Genomic DNA, 23,300 nt, shown 5'->3' on the forward strand with positions numbered 1-23,300 from the left:
TGTGGAGGTAATAAATGAAGAATTAAGTTCTTGACTTTCTAGAAAATTATTGTCCCACCAGCTCCAAAATAAAGCACTCTCTCTAGGGTTCAGCAATTTTAGTGCCTCTCCACCCTCCCAGAAAAACACAAGGTATATAAGAACACATTTTAGTTGTAGTTCTAATAAAATATTTACCCCTACAAAATTCCCTAGATTGGTTTAGCTTTATTCTTAAAAAACTTTGAGGCAATGTATTTCAATGTGATATATTATAAATAACAAATCTTCAGGGCCATTACTACTCTATTTTGCTTAATATTTATCCTGAACAAAATTAGAGCAAGTTGGCTCTCATATTGATTTGCCTTTGGGTTAAAATCCTAAAAAATGGATTTCCAGATCTCAATATTCTAAACAAGGCTGTATTAGTCTGGTAAACCATCATCCATTTAACTTAACATCCACTTAGACACTTTTTCCAATCTTACCAATGTGCTCCCATGGCTTTGTTGTGCTTTTTTTCTATTGACTTCACATCATATCACACCTTAATTATTCATACACAAGACATTCTTGTCACTGGACTGTGAACTTCTTAAAGCTTCTTAAAGGGAACGTTTCCCCAATATTCATCTTATTTCTTGGAACATAGTTGGAAAATAAATGCTTATGGATTTTTGTTGTTTGTTCTATGAATGAATAAATGAATGTTTGGAAGGCTCGCTAAGAGTCAAACTTACTCAGAGACAAATTCCAGAAATTTAGTATTGAGTTGCTTTCGAAATGCATTAATTGGAGCATTATCCTACATTAAAACATTTTTGGCTCAGAATTTTCTCGGCTCTCTGTCCCAGAATCCTGAAGTACTAATTTAGTTCTACAAATGGGAGTGGTTCTACCAAGTAGAACCAGGATAGCCCAATGCTAAATAAACCTTAAATTCAGTATTCAAACTTAACTTACTGACTGCCTGCCGGGGTTGCGGAAGTGGTAGCCGTTGACCGAGACTGCTGCTTCCTCGCTACAGCTTCCACTTCCGGGTTCCGCCCACCGGCCGAGAGCGCGGCGGGGTTGTGGATGGTCGGATAGGCCCCCATCCCCGCGGCCAATCCCCGGCGCTAACCAGCGCGGAGCAGACGCCGTCAGTGGCAGCAGCAGGCGAGGAGGAAGATGGCGGGACGGTTGCCGGCCTGTGTGGTGGACTGTGGAACCGGGTATACAAAACGAGGATATGCTGGAAATACAGAACCACAGTTTGTCATCCCTTCCCGTATTGCTGTTAAGGAGTCAGCAAAAGTGGGTGATCAAGCTCAGAGGAGGGTGATGAAAGGTGTTGATGACCTAGACTTCTTCCTTGGTGATGAAGCAATAGAAAAGCCTACATATGCAATGTATTAGTTAGGGTTCTCCTTGGAAACAGAATCAATGAGAGATGTCTCTGATTATCAAATTGTAAAAGTGACTCACGCAACTGTGGAGCACACGAGTCCAAATTCTGCAGAGCCGTCAACAAGCTGTGAACTCCAAGGAAGACGTCCAACGAACTCCTCGGGAAACGAACCAACAACTTTGACGAACTCCTCAGGAAGCGAACCAGCAACTTCCACGAGCTCCCCAGGAAATGCTTCACTGAGCAGCCGAAGAAGAAGTGAAGGTTCTCCAACCGTCCGGCTTATAAGCCTCCAACTGATCACCTGGACCAAATCCAGCCAATTGCATTCTCTCATTGTGGAAGGCATGCCCCTTGATGAGTCATCAGTCAGCCGCAGTCAATTGACTGATGATCCAACAAACCGGCTGATCACCTGGACCAAATCCAGCCAATTGCATTCTCTCACTGTGGAAGCACACCCCTTGATGAGTCATCAGTCAGCTGCAGTCAATTGACTGATGATCCGACAAACCAGCCCGTTGGTTTATTAACCAGCCTCAAATATCTCACAGCAATTGTCAGGCCAGTGCCTGCTTGACCAGACAGCTAGGCCACCTAGCCAAGATGACACATGAACCCAACCATCACATGCAACAAAGTGGCCAGTCCGCCATGGAATAGTTGAAGATTGGGACTGGATGGAAAGATTTATGGAGCAAGTGATCTTTAAATACTTAAGGGCAGAACCTGAAGACCATTATTTTTTGACTGACCCTCCACTGAATACTCCAGAAAATGGAGAATCTACTGCTGGAATAATGTTTGAGTCCTTCAATGTTCCAGGCTTGTACACTGCTGTGCAGGCTCTTCTTGCTTTAGCTGCATCCTGGACCTCCAGACAAGCAGGAGTACAGACATTGAGTGGCACAGTAGTAGACAGTGGCAATGGCATCACTCATGCCATTCCTGTGGCTGGAGGGTATGTGACTGGCAGCTGTATTAAGCACATTCCAATCGCAGGAGGAGATATAACATTTTTATTCACTAACTGCTGAGAGACCGAAAGTAGGAATTCCCCCAAAGCAATCCTTGGAAACAGCTAAGGCAGTAAAGGAGCACTATAGTTATGTTTGCTCAGATTTGGTAAAGGAATTTAACAAGTAAGACACAGATGGGTCAAAGTGTGATTAAGCAGAATCAATGCTATCTCAAAGAAAGAATTTCCCATTGATGTTGGTTATGAGAGATTCTTATCTCTCATAGAAATCATTTTTCACACAGAGTTTGCTAATCCAGACTTCATACAACCTATCAGAAGTAGTAGATGAGGTAATTCAGAATTGTCCTATTGATGTCAGGCGTCCTCTCTACAAGAACATTGTCTTCTCTGAAGGTTCGAACATGTTCTGGGACTTTGGAGATCACTTGCAAAGAGATTTGAAAAGGACTGTAGATGCCAGGCTGAAATTAAGTGAGAAATTGAGTGGCGGTAGATTGAAGCCAAAGCCTATTGATGTGCAAGTGATTACACACCACATGCAGTGATACGCAGTCTGGTTTGGGGGATTGATGCTGGCCTCCACACCTGAGTTGTATGCCACACCAAAAAGGATTTTGAAGAATTTGGACCTAGCATTTGTTGTCACTATCCAGTGTTTGCAGTCATGTCATAAAATTGACTTCTAGTTATCGGGGCTAGGGCAGTGGGGAAGAGATCTTTCTTATTACCTGTTTTGTCTGGATGGTTGGTTTGAAGTTTAAAGCCTGACTTGACAATAAGACCAAACATAATTATTCAGGAATATTTTAATAAGTGTATAAACCTACAAATGTCCAGGAAAGCTAAAATGAATATGTGTTTTTCTTTAGATTGAATATTTGAATCTTATTTTTGAATTATCCAAGATTTGATGGGATTTAGAAGTGGGTTTCAGTTCTTTCTGTGCCCTGATATTTTGTATATCATTATGTAGATAGCTCTGTAATGCTTGAATTGTACACATCTAAGTGTGCAGTGCAAGAGCTTGTTTATATTTCATACTTTTTATACTTTGAGGAAAAAGTCAAAGAAAAACTATAGTATTTGAGGAAAAAAAGTTACCAAGTAACAACATAAATTCTAAAAATAGCCTCATGACACTTGAGATACACACTCATGGGATTCCAGTTATTAGGAATTGCTTCCACCCCTTCCACTTTCTCAATGGTTTTCTTTGCAAGTGCTTTTGGAACTAAGAAGCTAGTATTTTGGATTAACTGATGACTGCTAGTGCTTTCTGATTACTCGAATTCTTTTTCTTGCTTTAATAGAAAAGTAAAGACAAGACTGTTGGACCAGCATTGCAATTCTGTAGTGTCATTTCTTATTAAAACACCAATAATTTGATGATGAAAATTGGTGTATTTAAAAGTCTAACACCATTCTAATAAAGGCACACATTTCTTTTTACAAAAAAAAAAAAAAAAAAAAAAAACTTACTGACCCTTTTCTCAGTGAATGAGAACTACAAAAATCCTCATGTCCCCAGTTCGTTTTCCTTTTCTTTTCTCCAATACAACAGTCCATTCTTTTCTTCCCTCTGCTCATTATCAAGATGAGAGCATATGGTCCTGCATTTTCATAAGACTTGTCAAAACCAAAATTCTTTCATCACTCTTTTTTTGGGTAACTGACTGTCAAAACTGGTTATGAAGTCAATTCTCAGTGCCTATAATCCACAAAGTGAACACTATGGGAGAAATTCAGAGAAAAGGATGCATCATTGGCAATATAAATGGCTCCTTGGTTCACTCAATAAAGCTCAAGTCCTTGAATGGCCTTTAAATCCCTATGTTTTCTAGCCCCATTGCACCACTCTCACTGTTTCCTTAACCTCTTCTATTATGCTCCCCCTGCTAACTCTGCTCCAGCACACTAGCCTGCTACTAGGGATTCTTGCCCTGGCTAGTCCCTTGCCTGAAATTCTACAGCTCTAGTCCACTAACTCTCCCATTCTGCAATGGTTATTTCACTCCCTTTCAACTCACTCCAAACCTCCAACCCCACCCCTTTATCTGGGCAACTTGATAAAGTCACTCATGTCCTCATTTTATCTTAATCCTGTGGAAATGATTTTAGTCCTTGCCCTACCAGTCTGTGATGCTGTTGACCATTCTCTCTTTGAAACACACTTTCTTTGGCTTCTGAGAAACCACACTGCCCTGATTTTCCTTCTCCTCCTCTGCCCCTCCTTTTCAGTTTCCTCTGAAGGCCTATATTTCTTTCCCCATCTATTTGATAATTCTATGTTTTATCTAAGGCTCTCTCATCTCTTCTTATTCAAAATGCTTTCTCAGATAACTTCATTCACTTCCATAGCTTCAGTCCTTATCTACAGCCCCAAATAGCCCTTCATCCTAACCTCCACTTTTAAGTTCCAAACTGTCATCTCAAAATCTCTACTCAGATACTTCATAGCCTTATGTCTATAAATGTGTAAATAGCAAGAACCTGACTCATTTGAAATTACTGAATGGTTACTATTACCCATAATGGAAATGTGACAATACCCCTGTGCTGGTTTGAATGTATTATGCCCCCAGAAAAAGCCATATTCTTTAATGCAGTCTTGTGGGGCAGACATTTTGGAGCTGCTTGGATTTGCATGGAAATGCACTGCACCCAGCTGTAAGTGATAACTCTGATGAGATATTTCCATGGAGGTGTGGCCCCACCCATTCAGGGTGGGCCTTGATCAGTGGAGCCATATAAATGAGCTGACAGGCAGAGGGAACTCAGTGCAGCTGTGAGTGATGTTTTGAAGATGAGCTACAGCCAAGAGGGACACTTTGAAGAAAGCACAGGAGCTGCAGATGAGAGACAGTTTGAAGATGGCTGTTGAAAGCAGACCCTTGCTCTGGAGAAGCTGAGAGAGGACAAATATCCCAAGTGCAACTAAGAGTGACATTTTTGAGAAACTGTAGCCTAGAGAGCAATGTTGAAACCAGAACTTTGGCACAGATGCCAGCCACGTGCCTTCCCAGCTAACAGGTTTTCCAGACACCATTGGCCATTCTCCAGTGAAGGTACCTGATGGCTGATGTGTTACCTTGGACACTTTACGGCCTTAAGACTGTAAATTTGTAACCTAATGAACCCCCTTTTATAAAAGCCAATCCATCTCTGGTGTTTTGCATTCCGGCAGCATTAGCAAACTAGAATAACCCCAATGTGACTAAAGACTTTAGTAAGTTGACTTATGAATTAAATGTTTGCAAACTAAACAGTGAGAGTTTGGGCTTTGAGTCATATATGGGTTTGAGTCCAGGTAGTGTAATTTATTACCTTATTAATTTCCTTATCTTCTCTGTTCCTCAGTGTCCCGATCTGAATAATGTGGTCAATAACATATAGGATTGTTCTGAGTACAAAATTAGATAATGCATATGAACTACACAGTAATAGGCTTGCACTAATCTCAGTAAAATGTTCATTATTATTATTAAAATAAGTATTATCTGTTGTATTCTCTTGTTTATCTCATTCTATTAACTTTTAAAAATAATGTCACTTTCCTTAATATTGGAAAAAATTGGTTTAGGCAGCATAAGCCGCTTCACATCTAATCACACCTTAGTGACTGTTTCTTGTAGGACCTAAACTGACACAAGAGTAAAAATTTATTCTAGGACAAATATTACTTTGTGTCAATATTACATATTTATTCTCATCCCAAAGCATTTACATTATGCTTCCACCAATAATGTCATATAATTATATAACAAACATAACTTCATTAAAATAATTTTAATAGATTAATATATTGTAAACTTATATATAAATTTTGGTACTCTAGGAGTGTTTTAGTTTCCCGTATTGCTGGAAATGAAAGTTGACATTACTTTTTCCTCATGATTTAAAATAATTAAGTAGGCTGTTTGGCTGAGGACATTAAACTTACTTGTGAAAAAATTATATGCTAAGTTCCCTTTTTATCTTGAATATTCCCTGTCTACATTTGTAAAACTACTATTTTACCATCATATTGGAGGGGTATCACGCTATTTTCCTACCATTTTCCTAAATTCTGATGATACAGAAATGTGACTATGTCTTATGCTAAGATAATTCAAGTAGTTAAAGGTCTGTGTATTTTTTTTCTTCCTCTTAATCCTTTTTTACTCCAGTTTTCATGAAAACATAAAGATCTGAAATAGAAGTTGAGCTAATAAACTATTATTCAGGAGTCTTGGCTCTGGGAAAAACTATTGGTTTGAGGCAATTAGATGTTATAGAAGTGAAATTGATTTTGAACTCCATCAAAATTATGTTCAAAATTTGTATTAACTATGTATGTGCTGTACAATCGTATACAAGCTTAGCTCATCTTCTGAGATTTTTCTTTAATATTTGTAAACAAGAGGCATAAGTTAATGTAAGTGAAATTTTCCGGTACAGGCTTTGTCACAGCATTCATTTCCATTGTGCGATCTTTAGGCAAGTCACTTTCCCCTTCTGAATTTTCCTTTTTTTTTTCCTATCCAGATGGCTAGACTAGATATTCATGACCATTATTCCCTTGTTCCTTCAACTGCCTATCATGCATGAGTCTTGAATTTAACCCAGGTTGGCTTATCAAGGCTTTTATTCTGGATGAGCACCCTGTTTCACCCAAATCCATAAATGCCTCTGTTGCATGTAACTAAGTCTATTGCCTTTGATCCCAGAATCAATAATATATTACATAATCTTGCGACCTTTTAATTTTTTTTTCATAGTTTTTTCAGCAAAATGGGCAAACTGTTTTTGCATAATTATTTCCATTCACTAGTTTATGGAACTTTCTAGACCTGGCTTATTACAAATTCATATTTGTCAATTGTACGGAATTCCAAATTTTTTCTTGCCTCAATCAGCAATACTTTGAATCTTCTCTCTTATTTAACTTCAATTTTCTCCTACTAAACTGTCTATAACTGTATGCACAGTTTTTTATACATGCCCAATTCCTCCTCCAGATATATGAGTCCATACCGCCATAAAATATCTATTTTGTGGTTGTCTGTTTCAGAATTTCATGTTCCTTCGTGTGCTAAGAGCCTTGGAGGGAATGTTTGCCCATAAGGATTCCTTGCAGCCTTCCTCTCAATGGAAGTGAATAGGACTTCAGTGTTCGCATGTGTCCTTACCAGGCCCTGGTTTATCGGCTTTTAAATATATGACCTTCAATTAACTCAAAATGAAAACTCACTGAATTCCAGTTCCTTTTCAGAGGAAATAACCTCAAACATGCTCCAATTACATACACAGGGAGAGTTTCAGGAAGATAAGCAGAATTTATGAAGGCTTGCTGGAAGGACCAGCAAGCCAAACGTTTTCTCTGGCTCCTGAAAATGCTTCTTTAGATTAAGACCAGGATGGAGCATTATTACTTTTCCACATAAAATTGGGATCTTGGAGAAAATGCTTTTACAGAGTTCTAAAGGTAGAGAATTGCAAGAACTTGCTTTTTAAAACTTACTAGATTGTTTGCTGTAAAGAAATGGTTGAAGGATGTTGTTTTCATTATTCAGTACCCTCTTCACAAAGACTAATGGAAGATACTTTCTTATTATCAGACTTAAAGAAACAGTTTTGTTTTCCGCTGAGCAAAAACTTTGTGTGTGTGTTTGTGTGTGTGTATGTGTGTGTGTGTGTGTATTTAACTTCTGGAAGGTATGAATCATTTAACTAGGACTTATATTCTATCTGCAGATAGCAAGTGTTTAGCTGCAAGTGGAGTCACTGCTAGAAATATTGTCGTGGCCTTTGTATACTAACTCAATCCCTGATTTCATAGAATTCTTGGTACTCTAATTTTACCTCCATCTGATGTCCTCGCTGCATTTATCTGTTGTATCATACATACTTATTGACATATAAACTCTTCCTGAAACAGAGAATGAAATAAACAAATATTAACATTCTATGTACAATTTATATGTCATTCTTTCATGTAACCATCATAACAGCCAATACATACAATATATGGCATTTTCTACAGGTTTGTCATACAATGTGTTTACTGAATGAAGAAAGCCAGGGTTTGGGAAAAAAAAAATTCTTCAATACCCTTTATTTATTTTAAAATGCTTATAACCTCTCTGACATTTATCTTAATATATTCAAATTTCTATTCTCCAAGTATAGATTAGTAAATTAAAATTTATATATATATATATTTGTATAGGTAAAAATACATCATGTATTTTTGATAAGTTATTTACCAAAATTCAGTCAAAACATCTAAAGAAATCAGAAAATGTCTGCTATTGGAACATATATGCCACATAGATTCTATGGCATTGTTGTATTGCAATTTTAAGCATCAAATTCAAGAAAAAATGGACAGTTTTTTTTTAACATTTTACTCTAATATGAAGTTGTGAAATAATTGAAATAGATTGAGAATTTAGAAAACATGAAATATAACATTGACCGAGAAAAAGTAATTTGTGACATTAAAGAAAGGACAAATTAATATATTTTGACTTCCAATTCAGCAGACTAAAAAAGCACACTGTCTCTTCAACTTAGAGGGAAAATTTCTATTTTTAAGAGTCAAGTTGGTTTGTATTTCAGTTGATAGCTAGTTATAGGAAAAAACTTTTACCCTGATGATTTACAGAGCAGCTAAAAAAAACTATGTGTTATTCCATAGAGAACTGTAATGGCTTCAGTAGTCTAAAAGAATGAGGGATTTTCTTTTTACCTTTAATATATTACATTTACTTAGTTGGGATATTCAACATTCCAAAGTAGAGAATTTGGGTCCTGAATGCCTTTATTTCAGTTCAGTCTTTGTACTAACTGGATATGCAAATTAAGGCAAGTAGTTTAATTTTTCTTAAAATGTTTCCTCTACTTAGTATAAGAATAACAAAATCTATCCTTCTTCCACATGGATTATTGTAAGATCCAAATGGATTAATGTATATGAAAGTATAATTAGAATTTTGTGTGAGTTATTTTAAAACTATTTCCTAAGTGAAACTTGACCCTAGATGAATATAACAGATTTCATCTCTAAATGCAAAGACAATATTTTTATTACTTGACAGAGTTGAATACATACGGAAGTTTTGCTACAATATATACCAAGACATAAAATTTTAGAAGAGTTTACTAAACTATATGGATCTGTCAAAGCATTGAGTGAAGTATCTAAATTTATATTTTAAGAGCCATATCAGGTTCCAGAAGATCATGCTTCTTACTAAATGTTAAAACTATAAATGAATGAATTAATGATGAATGAATAAACAAATAAATAAGTAAAACAAGCAAAAGAAAAATCAGTCAGGATATGAATCCCATTAAAAACCCATGAAGTGTTCCATGATGTCTGAGGTGCAGGAATAGAAATATTAGGAGTCTACAGTAGTATGTCCACCCATAATGACTATGATATATCATCTATAAAATGAATGCAAGTTAAGTTCCCTTTTTTCTAGTTATATTAAAAAAAAATTGTTAAAAAGAAACCTGTATATAAGGTTGTGCCAGTTTGGATGTATTATGTCCCCCAAAATGCCATGTTCTTTAATGCAGTCTTGTGGTGGCAGATGTATTAGTATTGATTAGGTTGGAACCTATTGATTGTTTCCATGGAGATGTGGCTCAATCAACTGTGGGCAAGATCTTTGACTGGATAATTTCCATGGAGATATTACCCCACCCATTCAAGGTGGGTCTTAATGAAATCTCTAGAGCCATATAAAAGAGCTGACAAACAGAAGGAACTCAGAGCTGCAACTTAGAGAGGCATTTTGAAGACGGCCATTGAAAGCTGAAGCTGACATTTTGGAGAACACCATTTTGAAATGCAACGTGGGAGCAAGCAGGCACCAACCACAAGCCTTCCCAGCTAATAGAGGTTTTCTGGATGCCATTGGCCTTCCTTCAGTAAAGGTATACTTCTATTGATGCCTTAACTTGGACATTTTCATGGCCTTCAGACTGTAAATTTATAACCAAATAAACCCCCTTTATAAAAGCAAATCCATTTCTGGTATTTTGCAAAATGGCAGCATTAGCAAACCAGAACAAATGTCCTATGAGGAAAGACTTAAAGGTACCTGGTTGATTTTTATATTAATGAAAGAAAGTTTCTTTATATTAGTTCAGGTGCCTTTTTGTTACTCTTATGTTAAGTTCCTCTTGTTTTGGATATACTTCTTTCTTCAGCATTAACTTCCAAGATGAATCATGAAGTAAGAAAAGAGAAAGGTTTCTACAGGCCACAAGGACTTAATAATTCTCAACTAAAATTTTGGAAGTGGGTCTGGTCTCATATTTGCTTGTAATATGCTATAATATCTTTTATGATGTTTGTACAAAAATTGAATTTCACTGAGTACATGTTCAGCTAAAACATATGGATTTTCAGGAATACATACAGACACACTCAAACACAATGTATCTTAGACTATATCCAAAAACTTTACAAGCAAACCTTGTTTTACTGCATGGGTCTTTATTGTGTATCACAGATATTGTGTTTTTACATACTGAAGTTTTGTGGCAACCCTGTGCTGAGCAAGTCTATTAGCACCATTTTTCCAACAGTGGGTGCTACTTTGTGTCTTTGTGTCACATTTTCATAATTCTCACAATATTTAAAACTTTTTCATTATTTTTATATTTGTTATGGTGACCTTTGATCTTTGATGTTACTATCGAAATTGTTTTGGAGGCGCTATGAACCACCCCCATATAAGACAGTGAGTTTATCTGATAAATGTATATTCTGACTACTCCACTGATCAGTCAGTCCCCTCATTTCTCTGCCCCTACTTGGACCTTTCCATTCCCTGAGACACAAAATTTGAAGTTAGGGCAATTAATAACCCTGCAATGGCCTCTAAGTGTTCCAGTGAAAGGAAGAATCCAACATCTCTCACTTGAAATCAAAGCTAGAAATGAGTAAGCTTAGTAAGAAGGGCATGTCAAAAGACAAGATAGGCCAAAATCTAGGTCTCTTGAGTCAAACAATTATCCAAGTTGTGAATGCAAAGGAAAAGTTCTTGAAGGAATTTAAAAGTGCTACTCCAGTAAACACATGAATGATAAGAAAGCAGGAGAGCTTTATTGCTGATATGCAGAAAGGTTTAGTGGTCTGGATAGAAGATCAAACCAGCCACAATATTCCCTTAAGCTAAAACCGAATCCAGAGCAAGGCTCTAACTTTCTTCAATTCTATGAAGACTGAGACAGGTGAGGAAGCTTCAGAAGAAAAGTTTGAAGCTAGCAGAGTTTGGATCATGAAGTCTAAGGAAATGAGCCATGTCCATATCATAAAAGTACAAGGTGAAGCAGCAGTGCTGATGTAGAAGCTGCAGCAAATTATCCAAAATATTTAGCTAACACAGTTGATATAGGCAACTACACCAAACAAGAGATTTTCAATGCAGATGAAACAGATTTCTATTGGAAGAAGAAGTCATGTAGGACTTTCATAGCTAAGGAAGGCTTTCCTGGCTTCAAAGCCTCCAAAGACAGGCTGACTATCTCGTTAGGGGCTAATGCAGCTAGTCACTTTAAGTTTCAGCCAATTCTCATTTCCCTTCCCAAAATCCTAGGGCCCTTAAGAATGATGCTAAATCTACTCTGCCTGTGCTGTATACGTGAAACAGTAAAGCCTGGATGACAGCGCATCTGTTTACAACATGGTTTACTGACTATGTTAAGCCCACTCTTGAGATCTACTGCTCAGATAAAAAGATTCCTTCCAAAATATTACTGCTCCTTGACAATGCACCTGGTCACCAAAGAGCTCTGACGGAGATATACAACAAGGTTAATGTTGTTTTCATGGCTGCTAACACAAAATCCATTCTGCAGTCCATGGATAAAAAGGTAATTTTGACTTTCAAATCTCATTGTTGAAGAAATACATTTTGTAAGGCTGTAGCTGTCATACACAATGATTCCTCTGATAGATCTGGGCAAAGTAAATTGAAAACTTTCTGGAAAGGATTCACCATTGTAGATGGCACTAAGAACATTCATGATTCATGGGAAGAGGTCAAAATATCAACATTAACAGGAGTTTGAAAGTTTATTCCAACCCTTATGGATGACTTTGAGGAGTTCAGGACTTCAGTGGAGGAAGTAATGGCAGATATGTCAGAAATAGCAAGAAAACTAGAATTAGAAGTGGGGCTTGAAGACAGGACTGAATTGCTGCAATCTCGTCATAAAACTTGAACAGATGAGCTCTTGCTTCTTATACTCTTGTTTCTTGAGATGAAACATACTCCTGGTGAAGATGCTGTTAACGTTGTTGAAATAACAGCAAAAGATTTAGAATATTACATAAACTTAGTTGATAAAGCATTGGCAGGGTTTGAGAGGATTGACTGCAATTTGAAAAGAAATTCTACTGTGGGTAAAATCACATGCTACAGAGAAATCTCTCATGAATGGAACAGTCAATGAATGTAGTAAACTTTATTGTTGTCTTATGTTAAGAAATTGCCAAAGCCACCCAGAGCTTCAGCAACCACCACTTGATCAAGTCAGCAGCCATCAGCATCAAGGCAAGGTCTTGAAGCAAAAAGATTACAACTGGCTGAATGTTCTGAGGATGGTTTGCATTTGTTAGTAATAAAGGATTTTAAAATTAATGTGTATATATTGTTTTTTCAAACAATGTGATTGCACACTTAATAAACTATAGTGTAGTGTAAACACACCTTTTATATGCACTGGGAAATCAAAAAACCCATGTGACTCACTTTATTGCTCTATTTGCCTTATTGCATGGTCTCAAACTGAACCTGTGATATCTCCAAGGTTCACCTGTATATATCCAGAATGTATACTATTGTCTATGTGTGTGTATGTGTGTGTGCACTCTGTAATACATAATGCAGCTGATAGACTCTACCTTCTCTTGACAGTACAGGTGAGGGTTAACTAATGCACTAAGAGTAGGTATTCGTGAAACCTGTGCTAGCTATGGACATATCAGTATTAAATGACAACAGGCAGTAGAACTGCTGACTCCTTCCATGTCAACAGAAGCACAGATAGCAAAGAATTCACAATATGAAAAAGTTTAGATCATTCAAATATAACTCATCTGCCCCTGTCCTGAGTTACCTGGCCTAGTCCCCCTCCCATGACATCAACTTAATTTCCACAATTATGATGTGTCGTGACTGTTTTCAGATTCTCATTGTACAATACAAAAGCATGTTTGTATTTAGAAATATTGAATTTCAGCATCAAAAATATTAGGTATAAGTGGCATGCACTTTAAAATATACGATATACATGCAGAATATTCCATTGTTTCAGCTGATGCTGCTGAAGTATAAAGACTATACATATGAACTCGTTTAGGAATATCATGATAAACTTCCCAATAAATCTAAGGAAACAAAACTAATGGAAAATTTTCCAATGATTCCAAGCAAGAAATAACACTGGAGTAGAGTTTGCTCATCCATAATTGTGACTCAATCTGTTTAATTTTCTCACTGTTGATTTTGTCTAATTAGGAGCTGACATTAGCTATCTCCCCAGTCCTACATCATTGCAAAGAGTAAAGAGAAACTCTAACATACTGTGTCTTTTTTAGTGAACATTTTTTCGAGAGCATTTGGAACACATTTCTATGTTGATAATTTTTGTTCTCATATTGATAATTTAAACTGTTATATTATTATCTTATCACAAAATAGAGACATACATATTGCACCAATTCCTTTTAAAATTAGTGTTACCATACCATGAAGGGAAATGTAATTCAACAAGAGAAATGAAAATTTATGTTTTTATCTCTGAAAGTGAACACTGATTCTCTGAAAATCATTTGCATTGATAAAATCTGTCAAAATGTGTTGAATACATATATAGTATTTAGACAAATGTTGCCATTATCTCTTGCCCAGACATGGTTTGAAGCCCATGGTCATCTTGTCCTTTATTATATCATCCATGCACATTAAGACTAAAAATGACTTTCAACCATTTAAATGCATAATCATGATATAATGTCTGTGGCTTTATAGAGTCCCAGCATAATTTTGCATATATTCATCTTTTCAACTACTTTCTTCTTTTACGGTGAAGTACTCTGACAGACAGTTACACCAGATTTTTGAAGCAAATAATCAGCATATATTCATCTGGCTTACAATAGCACATTGAACATTCATTGATGGTCAAAAAATGAAAGCTGGCACATATAGTTGAAAGGGACCCTTTATTCTCTACCATATGCATTGTATGCCTATAATTAGTAATTATTTTTTAAAAGGCAAGTGAACTGAGAAATTCACATAATGTCATCCGACTTGGTAGAAATCTATCTCACTATATAGCACAATGTTAACATTAAATAATACTCTCTTTATAATTTCACAGTTGTAATTTGCTATTAGGAAATGGCCATTGATAATAGCTATAATGAATTAGAGTAATTATGAATGTTACTGTTTTGAAATTGCTGTTCACTGATATTTTGGGATCACTGAATACATTGGAAAATGGCATAAGCCATGATAGTTTCCTCAGATCATACCATGTCATCTCCCTAGGTGGTCAGTAATAATGAAAATGTCCTTGTTCAATAAAGCAGAAATGAATTAATTATTAGGATCACAAAAGTGTAAACCAAACACTTTTGTGATACTTGCTAATCCCAGTGGAATGATTGCAGTTCAATGCAGGTGGAATTGTGAAAGCCAGATATTTTGCATTATATCCTGCTACTCTCTTTTATAGAATGTTTTGTATGTAATTTCTAAAGTTCTATAGTTCAACCGTCACTTAGTGTAGGAATACCCTTTTAGTTTCCCAGCTGACAAAATAAATGGGCTGGCTTAAGCAGTGGGAATTGATTGGCTCAGAGTTTTGCAGCCAGGAGAATTCCAAAATCCAGGCATCATCAAGGAGATACTTTCTGGGCCACACCGTAACTGATATAACCTCCTCAAAAGGTGCTATTTACAAGGGTTCACACCCACAGGAATGGATTAAGTTTAAGAACATGTCTTTCTGAGGTACACAGCTCCAAGCCCCTACAAATACCTTACATAGCAACCCTTGCATTATTTAATTCCAACTTGAACATTTCCAGTAATTTTCACTCTTCTTTGATGTAAACATTTCCATTTATGGACAACTCTAATAAATAATTTGCCATTCTGTTATCCAAAGAAGTCAGTGTTTTCTGTGAATCACTAGATTTATTGAAACCAAATTTATTGACCTTTTTAGTTTCTGTGCTAGACACCTTATGAAATGCCTGCCAGTCCATTTCTGTTTTTATGAGATCCACCTCTGCCCCATCCAAAGGAATTCGCCCAGCATTTTTGTTTCCATTCTATCACCAACTAAACCTCATTGCACTAAGCATGGACACCTGAACCAATACTAGCCAAAACAATCGTAAAAGGACTAGCTCAGACCCTGGATTCCCTGCTTCAACACTTGCCTCCTTTCCTTAACTTATTTTTCCCTTCTCTTTTCATTCCTCCTCCTTTTTTTCTTTTTTTCTACTTGCTTCTCCCCTGAAATTTGACCTACAGATATCCAACATGGCTTGCAAAAATACTTCTCATACCAACCATTTTGATAGTTGCTGGGAGCGACTGCACCAACAATTTTAATAAAGAGACACCGGAAGAATCTCTAACTGCCTCATCCACAAGTTTTTGTAGCAGTTAAAGATGAAGAAAACTGCAACCTTGGCTAGCTCATAAAGCCTCACACTACTCTCTTTTCCTTGCCCTATAAATCTCTAACCCTGTATCGTCTGGGGAGTTACCTGAACTCCAGATGTTTCATGAAGCATATAAAGTGAATAAAGCTTTTAACCTCTTTTAACCTCTTTCCGAGAATTAGGTTTTTGTTTTTTGTTTTTTTGTTTTTTGTTTTTTTTTTACCTCAACAAGTGTATTAGTTAAGGTTCTCTAGGGAAACAAGGATATATATATATATATATATATATTTAGTAAATACTATATATATACATACAGGTATACACACACACATATATATATATACTATGAGATTTATAATAGAAATTTGCTCAGGTGACTGTGGAATTGGGTAAGCCCAAATTCCTGTAGGGCAGGCTTCCATCTGGGAAAGCCAATGAAAGTTTTTGATGAATTCGCCAGGAGAGGCTAGTGAAATAGAGGTGCAAATTCTCCCTTCTGGCTGCTGAAATCACCACTTCTCCTTTTAAAGTCTTCAACTGGGACTTCTCTGATTATTGAAGGCAATCTCCTCAGTTGATTGGAGCCATAGATGAAATCAACTAACTGATGATTTAAATCCATGAAATATCCTCACAATAATAATCAGGCCAGTGTTTGCTTGACCAAACAACTGGACACCTAACCTAGCCAAGTTGACACATGAACTTAAACACCACGAGAGGATTCTGTTTTCTGTGAATTTTGGACAAGGACATAAAAACTCTTTTCTATTGAAATGGGATGTAAACTTAAGGGCAGAGAATGCCATGTGCCTAGAGAAGCAGAGAAAGCAGAAGGGTTGGGAAAAGAGAGGGACTGAGAATGAGCAGATGCAAGACATCTGGGTTGGTTTCATTATTTTCTGCTGAGGTTGCTGTTTGTCTCAGTGCTTAACATTTTGGAGTCCAGGTCACCAGCTTTTTGGATATTGAGAAATACCAGTGTCATTTCAATAAATGTCTTTGCTTTCCTCAATTAAGCTCATCAGAAGTACTTCAATTCTTAAAACCCAAAGAGACAAAACACAGTTTAAAAAAAAAAAAAAACCTCTCTCTTTCTTCCTTTTTATTATAAAGACTTAGAAATGGATGACTTGATTTTCCCTATTATCATATAGATGTTTAGTTGCTTATAACTTTAAAACACTAGTATTAAATCTTAATTAAAAATATAATAAAGTTTATTTAAGCCCAATTTTATTGAGGAGGATTAACTGAGTAAATAGAACTCAAAAAACAATAACTCACTAAGTGTGAATTCCATGATGACAATGATGCTCTCTGTTCTGTTCACTGTATGTTATACATGTGTTGGCACTCATTATTTCTTGAATAAATGAATGAATGAACAAATTTACAAAGACAAGCAAATGATCAAAGGACTAGAAATTAGACCTGATGAATTAAATTGATGCTATGTATGGTGGTTTGGAGCTGTGATGTACCCCAGAAAAGACTATATTCTTTTGATCCATTTTTGTGGGGCTGACCTATTATTAGGTGGGAACTTTTGATTGGGTTGTTTCCATGGAGATGTGACCCAGCCCATTCAGAGTGGGTCTTAATCCCCTTGCTGGAGTCCTTATGAGAGGATAATCAAGACAGATGAAACTCAGAAACTGCAGAGAAGCTGAGAGAGAAAATTCCAGAGTCATTTGGAGACAGTCATTGAAACCTAAACCAGGAGAGAAGGACCAGCAGACACAGCCATTGCCTTCCCATATGACAGAGGTACCCTAGATGCCAGCAGACTTTCCTCAGAGAAGGTATCTTTCTCTTGATGCTTTAATTTGGACATTTTCATGGCCTTAGAACTGCAAATTTATAATCTAATAAAACCCTATTGCTGGTATATTGCATTCCAGCAGATTTAGCAAACCAAAACACCATGCTAACTAGGCCAAGTTTTTTGTTTGTTTGTGTTTTGTTTGTTTTTGTTTTTAATTTTTTATGGTTGTTCCATGAAAGCTGATAAAATATGGTTTAAAAGTATCTTCCAAAAAACTAACATTTTCTGATATTAGAATATCACTAAATCAGAGCAAACATTTTTCAGATATGTTCTACTTAAGATAAGGGCTACCACTAGTTAACACATGTTTACTGCAGTGATGTTTCATGGTTAAATGATTTGGGGATATATGAATTAAACAGAGTCATTTCATTTCATTCTTTGGGATTTTGGAATTGTCTAACATGTTTTTATGTATTAATCTCTAGAAGAAATAATTCAACATGGATTGTTTTCCAAGCTTATTAGCCCAGGAAATGTTTATCTCATAGCATGTAACTCTCTAAAAATATTGATCGACAATTTGCTGAGTCACAGGTCCTGAATTGTATGTGGGAGACTTTTGGCCAAAATAACATCTTTGCCTTCCTGTAACTTGTATTTCAGTGGAGGAATCAGAAATGAACAAATACATTTATGCTGAAAAGGTTTTGTCACAATTTTTCCCCTCAGCACACACTTCAGGATATGCTTGATTATAAAGCAAATATCATAATACTGTTTACAGAAGGAAGTATTTTCCATTCATTCACTCACAAACATCTTTTGGACACCTTTCGTGTTGGGCTCTGAGCTATGCACTGTGAATGAAAACATGGATGATGAATGATGCCTTGAGGAGCTCAGATGAAGGAAGTCTCCTAAACTGATTAAACATCAATGTGATCTGTTCCACAGAGACATATAAAAGGGAATGTAGAAGAGGAACAACTTAATTGCCAATACAGGGGAAATCAAGGAAGCTGTTTTTTAAGAAAGGCTTGAGCTGAGGTTCAAACCATGCATTCTTAGCCAACAGTCTTTGATCTATTAGCACCATACCATTTATTCAGCAGAGAAAACCACATTGCAAACAAAAAACTAAGCATATGCATAGTAACATAGAATAGAAAGATTGGAATGATCTCTGAGAGCATAAAATAGTTTTGATCTCCTGAATTTCATATATGTTTAGAGGTTTAAGAATGCAAAGATAGTATTACTAATAATTAACATTCATAAAATATTTACTGTATGACAAGGACTCTGACAACCTCCTAAAATAAATTCTGTCTTTAAATAACCTTAGTGTCTCTTTGTGGGAGGTACTATCATCATTCCCATATTAACTGCTACTCTATTTTACTGGGTCTTGGGGGATAGGTCTTATCCTCAGCAAAAGAAGAGAGGAAAGGTAATATTTCAGGGGGAGAAATATGAAGAGAGCAAAGATGTGAGCGAAGCAGAATGACCCCCAGGGAAGTACCAAGGCATGGAGACTACTGCAAAGTTGGAACAATACGTATTGGTATTACATAGAATACATTTTTGAAAATGAGACTATAACAAAGTTTTCTAAAAGATGGTTTCTGTAAATCATTCTTCAATGTATAGGTAGGAAAAGAGCTGCTTACATATCATGTACAGAAGTACTGAGAGGAAACTGAAACATTTTATCCAAGGATGGCTTCTTTGTTCCCATAACCTTCTTAGAAATGCTGATGCAGACCACAGAAGCCAGTGTGCAGCCAAAGCCACTATGGAAAGCTGCTGAGCTAATGGCCCAGAGAGCTGTGGCCAAGGACTTCTCAGTGATTCTTCTTAGGACCTCGTTTATCAAGAGAGCTAAAGCACACCATGCCAAGGAAAGAATGTGAATAAAAAGAGCAACACACTGGAGAGAAGGAAATAGAACTGTCACTCACATTGGATAGGGTAAGTTAATGGCCTCAGATGAGTGAAAATAATTGTATAGACTTTGTTGACTTGTTCATTCCTAAGTGCAGCTAGACAATTTAGTTCTGTCATTTGAGTGAGTAGTGAGAGTTGCTATCTGGCTATTCACATTAGACATCATGTTATGAATAAAGTTCAGAATATTATATCATGAATTAAATTGATAGAGCAAGGTATTGGATTATGTTACCTGCAATTCCATCATGTTTCACTCTTGCCCATGCTTACCCAACCACACCGAGTACTCATCTCTTCTCAAAACCTAGCTGTTTTCTAACTCACAACCTGCATTTGCTTTTTTTTTCCCCATAAAACTGCTGCCTTCCTCATATTAATTAATTTTCTAAAGGGCATACTTTATATGAGTATTACTCATTCCAGCAATTATTCTTTCCTTCTTATTTGCACCTATCATAATTTATTTAGTAATTGGTAAAGTATAGAAGTACTCAACAACCATGTGCTAAATAAATAAGCAAGCCCTTTGCTAGTCCTTGATAAATATTCCAATAATGAGGACATGGTCTCTGGCCTCACAATGCTTACATCCTTTATGATATAAGAGAAATATGCATAATCAGCTTTCCATAAAGGCAAGCAGAATGAACTAAATACTTACCACAGAGAAAGCAGTCTGCCAAGGAAGTAGGGGGGAGGAGATACTAATTTTACCATGGAGATAAAAGAAAATGCTTTCCAGGGTATAGTAAAACAGTCTGGGTGGGCTATTCTAATAAATCAACCCCCTAAATATCAGAGGCTTAAGACAACATAAGTTTAAGTCATACTAGGTTGCTTGTGTGTTTGGGGGGTGGGAATCCTAGAGAGCACTCTTTTTTGCAGTAATTCAGAGATGGAGTCTGATTAATGGAGCTTTGCCTTTTGAACACATGCCTTCCAGGTTGCTGATGCAGGGAAATAAAGATCTGGAGATCCTGTGACACTTAAGTGGATCATTTCCTTTCAGAGCAAATTAGCCAGAACTAGTCATATGGTCCTGACTGACTGCAAAGGGATTAGGAGTTGGATGGGAGCACATGGATTATCTATGATGTATAAATGTTCCTGCTACCTAAGGAAGGTGATTTTTAAGTATTAGGGTGAGATAAATTTAATAAACAAATGGAGGATCAATGGTGAGCAAGATGTTTGTAGATTGAAAATATACTGTTACTGTCCTCAAAATTGAACTATGTGGCAGCAGATCTCCAAGATGACTGTACATTTTACTTGCATGATACATTGCAGCATTTTGTCCCTTTTTTTCCTTCCAGAAAGCTTTCCCTAATATATCACAATAATCCTTTAGGCCTGCAATGTAAGACTACTTATGCCTCTTTGGGCTCCACTTTAGATAAAAAATGGCAGACAATAATCTCCAATTTAAGAAATGATTTGCATTTCCTCACTTAAAAAGAAACTGGATGCTTCTTACAAATCTAGTGAAAATAAAACTATTCATCCTCAACAATATAAATGACTTTAAAATATCACCATGCATGGAAGCATATTTAAATCAGTACATAGAAAACGTGAATATGTTGACCATCTCTAGGTCAAGATATATTTCTTGAGATTTTTTTTTAACCTTTCATTGGACAATCACAGCTATTATTTTACTTTTTCCTAACAAACCCTCTTGAGGCAGATTAAACAAGCATTTTTACACCTAGTTTCAGATGAGAAAAATGACATCCAAAAGGCTAAATGACCTGGCTTGTTAAGTGCCACAACCAGAATAAAACAGAATTCAAATGATCCTCTTGTCCCTGTGAATGTTAAATATGACCCAGCCACAAAAATCGAAAGGAAAAAGTGTGGATTAAGAAATACTTTACAATAAATGTTCAGCCAACTCCATGATTCCCAATCTGTAAACAAAAATAACATTGATTTAGCTATCAAGATGGACAATATATAAAGATAAAAAAAAAGAATGAGTTTGGTTAAAAAAGAATATGAATTTCTGAACAAAAGGAGTTTTCTTACTTGAGTTTCTACATTTGATATCAATGAATAAATCGTCAATGTTGAAATGGTATAATGAGAATACATAAATCATGGCATATATATATATCTGTAAATACATATTTATAGATATATCATTTTTATTTCTGTTTATATAAAAATGAGATATGTTTTGGGAATTACTGATATGAAGCACAGGGAAAATTTCTGTTTCTAAAGCCTAAGGAAATGTAAATATTGCATTACTCTGGCAAATATCTCTTGACATCCTAACATCTGTTAAGTGAAGGGGATTCAATTTTTAGAAAGGTGGCTATCAAAAACTTGCCATCCCCAAGGAAGGACAGCAATATTAATAACAAGGAAGGACTCCCAGTGTGCATTGTTGAGAGAGAAAGGACAAAGTGCAGTGCAGCACACAGAAGGGGCACATAGTCATGCCATGGTGGGTCAGAGGAACGCACACCATGAGTGAGGAAAATAGGGGCATGCACTAGTTTGGAGTTGTTATGTGCCCCAGAAAAGGCCATGTTCTTTTAATTCTTTGTTGTGAGTACAGACCTATTGTGGGTGGGACCTTTTGATTACATTGTTTCAATTGAGATGTGACCCACCCCATTCAAGGTGGATCTGAATCCTTTACTGCAGTCCTTTATGAGAGGATAAAAGGCAGAGACAGTTGGAGAGAGAATTCAAAGACAAAAGAGAAATGCCCCGGACATACTAAGAGAGAACTCACAGATGCTCAGAGAGAAAGTCACTGAAATCAGAAGCTGAAAGCAATGAAACCCAGGAGAGAAGGACCAGCAGACACCAGTCATGTGACTTCCCATGTGACAGAGGTACACTGGATGCCAGTAGCCTTTCTTAAGAGAAGGTATCCTCTCTTTGCCACCTTGATTTGGGCATTTTCATGCCCTTACAATTATAACTTAATAAATCCCCATTGTTAAAAGCCAACCTATTTCTGGTATATTTCATTCTGACAGCTTTAGCAAATCAAAACAGTGCATTTTCCCACAAAGGCTTTCCATTGTTAAAATATCTTTACCATATACCTAGAGAATATAAGTCTTAGTCATCAAGGCTGCTGTGACTAATAGCACACAGGGAGTTGGCTTTAACAACAGCAATTTATTGGCTCACAGAAGGCTTGCTTCCTCCCAGGATCAGTAGTATCTGGCTGGCCAGCAATCCTTGGATTCCTTGGCTTTACCATCACATGGCGAAGTTCTTTCCTTCTCTTTCAGATTCCCACTGACATCCAGCTTCCAGCTCCTCCCTTTGGCTTTTTCTGACTATATTTGAAATTCTTCTGCTTATAAGAGACTCTAGCAATAGAGTCTCTAGTAATTTCAACCTCATTTAATTGGGCCACACCTTAACTAAAATAATACCTTCAAAAGTTCTTATTTACTAAGGGTGCACATCCACAGTATGGGATTAAGATGAAGAACATGTTTTATTCTGGGGAATATAACTCAATCTAGTACACTATATCAACATCTTTCTTCTAGAA

General features: G+C 36.5%; 1 protein-coding gene and 1 pseudogene across 3 annotated transcripts in view; one reads left to right on the forward strand and one right to left on the reverse strand.

Moving 5' to 3' along the window:
* CDH12 (cadherin 12) overlaps positions 1-23,300 on the reverse strand; it is a 1,151,516-nt gene that overhangs the window by 311,432 nt on the left and 816,784 nt on the right. The window lies entirely within an intron of this gene.
* On the forward strand, positions 1,153-3,027 carry LOC119506165 (annotated as a pseudogene).

This window comes from Choloepus didactylus, chromosome 11 (genome assembly GCF_015220235.1).
Source record: "Choloepus didactylus isolate mChoDid1 chromosome 11, mChoDid1.pri, whole genome shotgun sequence".
Classification (NCBI taxonomy): Eukaryota; Metazoa; Chordata; class Mammalia; order Pilosa; family Megalonychidae; genus Choloepus; species Choloepus didactylus.